Source organism: Euphorbia lathyris, chromosome 5 (assembly GCF_963576675.1).
Source record: "Euphorbia lathyris chromosome 5, ddEupLath1.1, whole genome shotgun sequence".
NCBI lineage: Eukaryota > Viridiplantae > Streptophyta > Magnoliopsida > Malpighiales > Euphorbiaceae > Euphorbia > Euphorbia lathyris.
Genome location: NC_088914.1, coordinates 36,825,880 through 36,836,161, shown reverse-complemented (window position 1 = coordinate 36,836,161; position 10,282 = coordinate 36,825,880).

Genomic DNA, 10,282 nt, shown 5'->3' with positions numbered 1-10,282 from the left:
GAATAAGCATGCGATTCAACGAAACGTTCATTTTCTATAACCACACTAAGAGGATATATCCCGTAGATTGGGAAGAACAACGAACTGTTGCTAGCCGAAAGGTTACCATACGCTCAAAATAAGACTCGTCGTCTTTTCATGTAGCTAAAATGAGCAAACGGATCCTCGATGCTAAGAACAAACGCGTTACGCGATGAGTCCGTTCCCTAAAATAAAATCCAAAAGTGATTCCATCACTAAATAAACACGTGGTTACGTCTCTCGATAGATCCAAAAGATCCCGTTGTAATCCAAAATCGAGACACGAACCCACGCGAACAAAAGGGAACGAGTCATTGACAATAACGAACGATTGGACTAAAAGAATAACTCGTACCACGTCTAAAAACTGAGATGCACTCAAAGGGAGTCAAAACCCGAATTAATGCGTCTCGCGAAAGGACAAAAGACGAGTTATTCTGAAAGGACAATCCAACTTGGTCGATTTCTTAGTCACTGAACGTGGATACGTCAAAAACGAATTGTATTGTCTGATGGGTGATTTACTTTTCCGCAATAATTGACGGCATCACGCGTCCCCTGGACCGCAATGTGAGCCAAAAACCAAAATCCTAGGAAAGAGACCTGGACCGACGAGTGTGTGGAGGAATAAGGGTGGAAGAGAGATGTTGTGATACGTGTAATTAGACTAACGTTTGTTCTTCTTATCTTATATATCCGTAAATAAATAAACGCACACACCACGAATCATGCATATAAAATCATGCATACATACTAATGGACGACCGTCCGCGCAGACATCATCATTAAGCGATTGTGGTACCGAGAGAGCAGTCGGCTAGTTAGGCAGTTTGACCAGTTACAAATTGACAGTTCTGAATTGGCAATTGTGGCTTCGGAATCATCTTCGTCCGAGTATACTCAGTCTTCAGCCAGTATGTCTGCGACCGATGAAAAAGTGGCCGGATTGGAAAACTCTGTGAACAACATTAATGAGCAGTTAGCGGTGATAGCGGCCCAGTTAGCTAAGCTGGCCATGAGAGATGATAAAAATGGCAGTAAACACGCTGAGAATGAGGTGAACGATGGCCCTCGCTTTGGGAATGAGGAGGATTATCAGGATTATACCCGAAAATAGTTAGAGAAAGAGAAAGCTAAGGAAGAGGAATGGAAGCAACACATCACGCAGGAGGTGCAGGACTTGCGCGGAGGAAGTTCCGGAAGTCAGGACTTTTATAACTTGAAGAATTGTTTATCGGCAACAGCTTTGCCTTTGAAATTTCGGCTCCCTGACATGAAAAAGTTCGATGGAACTGGAGATCCCACCGCTCACATGAATCAGTATGTTGCTGTGATGAAGCACACGATCCTGACTGAGGATCAAGTCCTGGGGCTGTTTAACACTTACCTAGAGGGGGCTGCCCTCACATGGTTCCATGCATTGCCTATGGTGACGAAGAGGGATTGGAAGGAGTTAGCGAAGTCATTCATCGCTCAGTATAGCTTCAACACCATGCTGGAGGTCACTTTAAAGGAGTTAGAGAGCACTAAGCAACAGGCTGGGGAATCTTTTTCCGATTTTGTGAAAAGATGGAGGGCTAAGGCCGCAGTCATGAAACAGAAGCCGCTTGAGCAAGATCAGATCCGAATGGTGGTTGGCAACACATTGTCGTATATCAAGAATGAGTTGCGGTATATGCCGTTTACCGATTTCAATCAGATGTATAGTTGTGCTTTGACAGTTGAGGGGGATGGAGAGCCAAAGAAAGCCTATACCAAATGGACGAAGTCTGGATATGGTGCCGGAGGACCAAGTGCGAGTACAGAGTCCGCTGCAGTGAAAGTGCTTGATCTTAATGCTATCGAAAAGAGGCAGTTCGCCAAATTTGATCAGACCTACGCAAAAGTTTTCGAACGATTGCAGAAAAAGGGGCTGCTAAAAGCTCTTACTCATTATAACAAGACACCGCCTCCTCCACAGATACAAGCTAGGGGATATTGCGAGTTCCACAGCAATTATGGGCATACAATTGAGAATTGTGAGAGATTGAAACATGAAATCCAAGATTTAATCGAGGAGAAAAAGATAGCTGATCCTTCGTCAGCGAACCCTTCCACTAGGCGTAATCCATTACCTAATCATAGGGTAAGCATGATCGGAATGGGTCTGACAGAACGTGTAGTGATGGAATCCTTCGAGGAGAATGTATAGGAGTTGTTGGACTCCGACGAAAAGAACAATGTGGGAAATGGTCTATATGTGTCCTTCCTTGGCGAAGAACAGGAGAATGAACTAATGGATGAAGGGTTGGACGGTGGAGCACCGTATGATGAAGATAGTGCCGAAGAGACCAGGGAAGGGTCGTCTCGGACTATTGTGCCAGAATTGGGTCTGTTTAGTGGTGGAGAAAACCCCGAGGTGCACTTGCGTGAATATATACGCGATATGTTTGTCGAATCCTTCGGGGTGGATGAGATTGCTCAGTGGTTTCACCATTCGCTGATAGGCGAGCCTTTGGAATGGTTCCACTCATTACCCGACTCTTGCAAGCATGATTGGATCAATTATCAGATTTATTCTTAGAAAAGTACCAAAGAGCCGAGGACAGGGCCGCAGAGCGCTTCGCAATGCAGATTGGACCTATCAAGCGTCCGCTACCGAGGGTTAGCAAATATAATGGCAACAAGGACCCTATGGAGCACCTTCACTTCTACTTATCAGCCATGGCGCCCTTGGGTTTTAAAGAAGAAGAGATCACTAGCTTGTTTTGTAATTCGTTGATGGGTGAGCCGTTAATGTGGTACATGTTGTTGCCGATGTATGTTAAGACCGATTGGGCGGCAATGACGAAAAGATTTATCAAGGAGTATACAGTATGGATGCTGGCAGAGCAAACCCCGGATTCCCCGTCTTACCAAACACCTGATGCGGTGTTAGCGATGCCTAGGTATGGTGGATACCAGGATCCTGTTGAGCATGCAAGGTTATTCCGCAATCATATGTATGACGCCGGATTCCCGCAGTGTGAATTACATGAACATTTTCCGGAAACCTTAATGGGAGAAGCCTTGTTGTGGCATCAAGGCCTATCAGAGGAGGAAATGGGTCATTGGGTACCGCTCAGGAGTGCCTTTGTGGCAAGATATGAGATGTATGTTCCATGGACGGGATCCCTGGAGGATCTGGATAGGATCAGGCAGTTCCCCGAGGAACCATTTGTGGACTATGCTAGGAGGTGGAGGCACCGGTATGAGCAGTGTCACGAAACAATGAGCAATAAGGTGCAGCTTATGTGCATACAACGAGGTGTTATTCCGTTGGCAGCAAGAAGGATGAGCAGAGTGTCCCTCCGAGATTACGACGATTTGATAGGCTGGGCGTTGTATGGATCAGCAGATCCCTTTTATTTGAATCCAAACGTTCCTCACATTATGGATTTAATGATTGTGGATATTTGGGAAAGTTCATCGGACGAGGAAGATGCTAATCGGAGGATTCCTATTAACATTTGGGATGAGTCTGATGATGAGCCAGAAATCGCCGTCATGACGAGATCAGGACGAGTGGCCGAGCGAAAGGCACCTATGGTTGAGACTGAGATAGGGGAAGGGTCGGCTCCTAAGTCCGACGACCAAGTTCTTGAGCAGTTGAAGAAGACACAAGCTAAGTCCACGGTCTGGGAAGTTTTATGCCATTCCAAATACCATCGTGAAAATTTGATGAAGGAGTTGCAGAATTTGGTCATTTCCACCGATACTGAGCCGGCAGCGCTAGTGGGAGCAATTATGGCCCGAAAGAAGGCTGAAATCACATTTACCGACGAGGATCTCCCAGAAGAGGGGAAGGCTCATAATAAGCCTTTGTACATCCGAGCAGAAATCAACGGGAAGAAGACTAGCTGTGTGATGGTCGATGATGGATCGGCCATTAACGTTTGCCCGCTGAAACTCTTATCTAAGTTGGGAGTAGAAAGAGGGGACCTAACGGCCTCAGAAACTGTGATAAGGGCTTATGATGATAGCCGTAGGCACATTGAAGGAGTCTTCAAGGCCAAGTTGAAAGTGGGGCCACATGAAGAAGAAACTGAGTTCACGGTGCTGGATATCCCGGTAACCTTTGCTGTATTGTTGGGATGCCCATGGTTCCACAAGTTGGGAGGTGTGCCCTCCACGCTCCATCAGATGATCAAGTTCCCCTTCGGGGAGGAGATAGTGACAATCAGAGCTGAGAAATTGAGCTCGGTGGCAGCATTGGGGATTGAGCCTCAACTTTTCTCCGGGTTCCAAGTTTCCGGGATTTACGAGTCAAGCATGACCACCGATGTGGTGAAGATGATGAAGGGAGGTTTCATCCCAGGTATGGGCTTAGGAGCACACCATCAGGGGTTGCCAGAATTTCCGGACTTTAAGAGTCAGAAAACCCGGAGGGGTTTGGGATATGAGCAGGGAGGTCCGTCCAACGTGAGTGGTGAAGGAAAAGTGGGCCTAAGGAAGTACTTCGTGAACGAGGGGCATGGAAAGGCATATTCAGGGACCCCCGAGGCATGGACTAGCACAGAAGGGAAGATTCTACCGGGATTCAAAATCTTCAATGATGTGGCCGACTGGGGCGAAGGAAAGGCGAGCTGCTTTGTCGAGGAGATTATGATGCTAGAATTGAATGCCGAGGAGCAAGTCATCACCATTGAAGCAACTGTAGGAGCGGAAGATGAGCCTAGTACCTCCAAAATTCATGAGAAGTCCGAAGACCCTGATGATGAAAATTGTATTACTGCTTTGTTTGAATCAGACGATGTAATCACCCATGCTATCAATGAAATGAATTCTGATTTTGCTTACTTGCTTGATGTCGATCATGATCATTCCATGCATTCTCATTCATATAACATGCCTACATTTGAAATCAATGCAATAGAAATGTCAACTTTCAATCTTGGTACGGATGAAAATCCTAAACTTATACAAATTGCTCAAGAATTAACTATTGAAGAGAGAAAAGAATTCGAGAGAATAATTAAAAAATACGAAATTGTATTCGCATGGACATACGAAGACATGCCTGGAATTGATCAATCTATCGTAACTCACCGCATTCCAACTTACCCCGAAGCAAAGCCCGTAAAGCAGAAGCTCCGACGTATGAGACCAGAATGGGCAGATAAGATCAGAGAGGAGGTGAAGAAGCAGTTAGAAGCAGGATTCATCGAAGTGATCGACTATCCCCCTTGGGTCGCAAATGTGGTGCCAATCGCAAAAAAGGACGGCAAAGTAAGGATGTGCGTTGATTACAGAGATCTTAACAAGGCATGCCCCAAGGATGAGTTCGCATTACCTCATATCGACGTATTGATCGACAGTGCAACGTCAAGCGTCTTACACACGAATGTGGATGGTTTCATGGGTTACATGCAAGTTCAGATGGCCGAAAAGCACAAAGCCAAAACTTCGTTCACGACTGAGTGGGGGACATACTGTTACAGAGTAATGCCGTTTGGTTTGAAAAATGCCGGGGCAACTTACCAGCGAATGGCCACAGCACTGTTCCATGATATGATACACAAGGAGGTAGAAGTCTACGTGGACGATATGATGGTCAAATCAGAAACAAGAGAAGGGCATTTTGCCGCGCTCGAGAAGTTTTTGGCCCGAATTGCAGAATTCAAGCTAAGGTTAAACCCGAAGAAGTGATTTTTCGGCGTTTCGTCGGGGAAAATCTTAGGCTATGTGATCGGAAATAAGGGAATCGAGGTGGATCCTGATAAAGTGAAGGCAATACAGGAGATGCCAGCGCCGAGAAATGAGAAGGAAGTGAGAGGGTTTCTGGGGCAGGTTCAGTATATCAGTCGGTTCATAGCGAGACTCACCGCAATCTGCGAGCCAATCTTTAAGTTGCTAAGGAAAGACCAACCCGCTACTTGGAATGATAAGTGTCAGCAAGCTTTGGAGAGCGTCCGGAACTATTTGTCTAATCCGCCAGTGCTGAGACCGCCTAAACTGGGAAAGCCGCTTCTCCTCTATGTAGCAATTGAGGAGCGATCTATTGGGGCAATGTTGGCTCAAGAGGGAGACACCGGTGTGGAGCACGCGGTGTATTATTTGAGTAAGAAATTCCTGGAGTACGAGCTCAAGTACAATATGATCGAAAAGACATATGTGGCAGTAGTATGGTTGACAAAGAAACTGCGGCACTATTTCCAATCGTATAAAATGATCATTATTTCTCGGATGGACCCCGTGAAGTATCTATACCGAACTCCATCATTAACGGGGAAGTTAGCCAGATGGTTGTTGCTTTTGTCCGAGTTTGACATTGAATATGTGACGAAGAAGGTTATCAAAGGGAGGGCCGTGGCAGAATTTCTGGCCAACCAACCCCTGAATGCAGAGGAAGAAGAGATAAGCTATGATTTCCCCGATGAGCACTTGAACGCAATCGAAGTTATACCGTGGAAAATGTTCTTCGACGGAGCAGTTAATTCGAATGGAGCCGGAGTAGGAGTACTACTTACCTCACCGGAAGGAGAAAGGATCCCGATGGCCAAGAAGTTATCCTTCCCTCTCACCAATAATATGGCCGAGTATGAAGCGTGCATTTATGGTTTAGAGTCATTAGCGGCACTGGGAGCGTCATATGTCGAAATTTGGGGTGACTCAAAGTTGATCATCGAACAGGCACAAGGAAACTGGGAGGTAAGAGAAGAAAGACTACGTCCGTACCTCGATCAGCTAGAAGGGTTGGCACAAAGATTCAAAGAATGCCGTTTCTATCATATTCCTCGAGCACAGAACCAGGCGGCGGATGCCTTGGCCACTTTGGTGTCAGTTTGAGACAATCCCCGGAACCTTGCTTCGAAACCGTTGGTATTGAGGAGATCTCACAAACCATGCTACGAGGATGTAATGCTGTTAGAGGCAGATGAAAAACCGTGGTATTTCGATATCGTGAACTTCATGAAAAATGGAACATATCCGGCAGAGTCAGAACCTAGGGATCAAGCTATGATTAGAAGGCTAGCTCGTCAGTTCGTCATCCACAACGACTTGCTTTACAAAAGGCACATGGAGGGATTACAACTAAGATGCTTGGATGTGGGAGAAGCCCGCGAGGCAATGGAATCAGTACATTCAGGAATTTGTGGAGCCCATGTGGGGGGAGCAGTACTAGCTAAGAAAATTATTAGGCAAGGTTTCTATTGGCTCACCATGGAAAGAGATTATAACGAGTATGCAAAGAAATGCCATGATTGTCAAATCCACGGCGATTGCAGTCATCTTCCGGCCATGGAATTACATGTGTTAGCACCTATTTGGCCATTCGCTGCCTGGGGCGTCGACATCATCGGCGAAGTAAGGCCTAACGCTTCAAATGGACATAAGTTTATTGCTGTCGCCATCGATTATTTCACCAAGTGGGTAGAAGCAAAGTCGTTTAGCAAACTGGGATCCAAGCAGATGAGAAAGTTCATTGAAAAACACTTGATCACCAGGTTTGGAGTGCCTCATCACATGATTACGGATAACGGGGTCTAGTTTCAGGGGGAAGTAAGGAATCTTTTCCGAGAATATGGCATTGAACATCACAGGTCTTCTCCATACCGTCCACAGGCTAATGGAGCAGTAGAAGCAGCTAATAAGAACCTTAAGAGGATTCTCGTAAAAACGGTGGAATCACATCGGAATTGGCATGAGCAACTCCCCCTCGTGTTGTGGGCTTATCGCACGACAATTAGAACCTCAACTGGGGCAACGCCATTCTCTCTGGTGTATGGAACAGAAGCGGTCTTGCCGATTGAGATCGAAAAACGATCGTTGAGAATCGCAGTGGAGCTAGAAATTCCCGAGGCGGAATGGGTGAAGAGGCGATGTGAGCAGTTGGCTCTAGTGGACGAAAAAAGGATGGAAGCGCTTTACCATGTACAGTTATACCAGAGAAAAATGGCTCGGGCTTTCAATAAAAAAGTCAAGACCAGCCCTATCAAAGAAGGAGATTTAGTGCTGAAACAGATCCGTGTGACGCATACCGACCCAAGGGGGAAGTTTAGGCCTAACTGGGAAGGGCCATTCGTCGTGAAGAAGATACTAAGCAAAGGAGCGGTGAAGTTAACTACAATGGACGGCATGAAATTCTCCGAACCTACCAACCTGGATAGGCTTAAGAAATACTTTTCGTAAAAAAAAAAAAAAAAAAAAAAGAAAGAAAAATTCCCGATAGGTTGAAAACCCGCAAAGGGCGACCTATGCAACAATGAGGGAAATCCCAATGGGTGAAAACCCGAAAGGGCACTCATTTAAAAATTCCGGGATAGTAAAAGGAGAGGAGAAAAATCGCCGGGATCCGAAAACCGAAAGGCGGGTCCTGGTAACAATAGTTATGACTTGAGCAATTACAAAAACAATGTATAAGAGACTAAGTATTTCTGTTGTTTGTAAATAAATAAAGGCATGAATATATTTGACGAGAATGATTGGAATCATCATAATCTACTGAATGCATGGTAATATGAATCACGAGTTATACATTTCCTATCCTACTTTTCACAAAAAGCCTACCTACTATCCACCCCACTCCCTATACATCAGCTATACAGCGGGGAAACTCCAATAAAAGCTACAAAGCAATAATGAAAGCTACAAAGAAATACATAACGAGCATAATACGGAGGGAAATCCCAATAGTCCTCAAAATCTCTCAAGTGTGATGCCCGCTCCGCAGATAGTGCCTCCTCGGCAGCTCGCGCTCGCTCATCAGCAACTCGTGCTCTCTCATCGGCGACCCGTGCTCTCTCCTCGGCAGCGAGGCGTCCGATGACTCATCGTGCACCCTCTCCTCGACGGCAAGGCGACCCTCAGTCTCCCGTCGCATCATCCCTGACCAGTGGTCATTTCTCTCCTGATACACCTGATCGACCCGGGCGTCGGCCTCCCGCACCAACTCGCTCTGCCTCCGCTCGTGGGCATGCAGATCGCTCTAAAGCAAAAGAAAGGAAAAACAGATAAAAATAAGAAGCAGCGTAGGCACGAACATAAATCATACATACATGCATACATTCCACTACACTAAAGTAAAATAATGATACATACCAGGTGATCGGTGCAGCGCAAGCTGAGGCGATCTCGGAGATAACCAGACAGCCCCACGTAATCCGTGCAGGTCTCCCTCGTAGTCAGAGAAGCATCTGAGGGATCAAAGGGGAGCCTCGAGGTGAAGATAGGAGGAGCTGTCTCAAATCCCGCATAAGCTGCCCCGGACTCGTCATAACAAATCGTGGCAAAATCTCGCCCGTAGTCTGGTAGGGGCACACCTAGGGATGATCTCTCTGGTCGGGCAGCGCTGGAGGACTCGCCGACATAGTAAGGCTGCTCGCACACATGCGTCTGAGCTCGAGTGTCGTCAAAGAAATCGGATAAATGGGCACTCCTCCAGGACCCCTCCTGCAAATAAAAACACAATAAATACCGCTAACCATCTCATGAATAAAAGGTAAAAAGCGGAATCACTTACCGGGACCTCCTCCTGACCAAAGACTTCCGCAACAGCCTCCCTCGAAAATACATCTGCCACCGGATCCACCTCCATCGCTGCCGCCGGGGCATCCCTCGCGCTCAGCAAAGTAGATAAGTAAAGCTCGCGGCCCCCGGAGTGAACCCACACCGCTCTACCAACGAACCGACGAGACAAGTCCCGACGAACGACTGATAGGGGCATGGTCCGCACCGCAAACATAGAGATGGGGATCTCACCCGCTGTCCAATGTGCATCACTAACTCCGGTGATGCCTCGGTCCCCCAAATACCACGCCCGCACACAGGGGCCGGTGAGCACACACTGCTGCTCCTGGATCATAGATACATACGTATAATCGGGACCGAAGTCGAGGTCGTCCCACTTGAACTTAATCTAAAAATGCACAAAGAGAAAGTCAGAAAGACTCAAACAAAAATCTCGCACGACTAGGCAAAATCTACCTGTCTGAGGGTCAGCGAGTCGATCCAATCTAGGAGCCGCGGCACCACCCGACTCCTCTCGGCGCTCAAGTCAAAATCTCTCCATCGGGTCATGAAAGGCGGCCTCAGTACTCTCGATCGAGGTCGAGACCGGCTGGGAAGAATATGCCTCTCATACGCCCACACCTGCGGTAAAAACAAGGATTAGGAGTGTGAAAGACGCAAAGAAGATAAGACGGGCAAGTCAAAAAGGCATCGCGTACCAGCAAAGCGAAGGTGTAACCACCGAAATCCTTGCGCTTCCGGCAAGTCAGATCCAAAAACTTGTATAGAAAGG